Genomic DNA, 764 nt, shown 5'->3' with positions numbered 1-764 from the left:
TTTTTTTTAATTTTAATTTCATTGTTATTTTTTCTATGCATTTATATATTTACGATACTAATAATATCTACTACCTATTAATAATAACATTAATTTATAATAAATATACTTATGAATAAAAGCAATCTCTATTTTATGTCAAAAAATGTATTTATTAGCAAGCTCTCTTTTTTAATAGGTACCTACTTAAATATTATATTGTTCTATTCAAACATTATTATTATTGTTTTTAAATTTACTATTTTAATAAGAAAAAAAGTTTGGTATAATACTGCAGTGCTAACCTCAAAATAACAACTTGTTATGTAATTTTAGCAACATTTCAATATTTGGAGATACCCTTTTGAGGTTTAAGGCGGCAGAATATGTAGCTTACCTTTATATAGTTTCGAAGACAATATATTAAAGCTTCACAAGTTTCAATCACAATTTTTCCAATGGATTGAGGAGATATCGCACTGATAAATTTCAGGTCCTCGAATGTGTTTCCGGTAGCCAAATAACGTAGTGTAACAGACAGTCTTTGACTTGTTGGTATAGCTTCTCGCATTGACGTATTTTGTTTTTTAATAAATGGATTCACCAAATTTAAAATTTCATCGAAACATCCATCATCCATTTTTAAAAAATTTTTGAAATCATTTTTTTCAAAATTACGCAACTCTGTTAATAGCTTCTCGTGAGTATATTGTTGTCTATTTTTCAACCACTCTTTTGTCCAGGTTCTTCGTTGTTTTTTTACCTTTTTTGGTTTTTTTTTCATC

This window comes from Acyrthosiphon pisum, chromosome X, assembly GCF_005508785.2.
Source record: "Acyrthosiphon pisum isolate AL4f chromosome X, pea_aphid_22Mar2018_4r6ur, whole genome shotgun sequence".
Lineage (NCBI taxonomy): Eukaryota > Metazoa > Arthropoda > Insecta > Hemiptera > Aphididae > Acyrthosiphon > Acyrthosiphon pisum.
The sequence above is the reverse complement of the archived record's forward strand: the minus strand, read 5'-3'. Positions refer to the sequence as shown.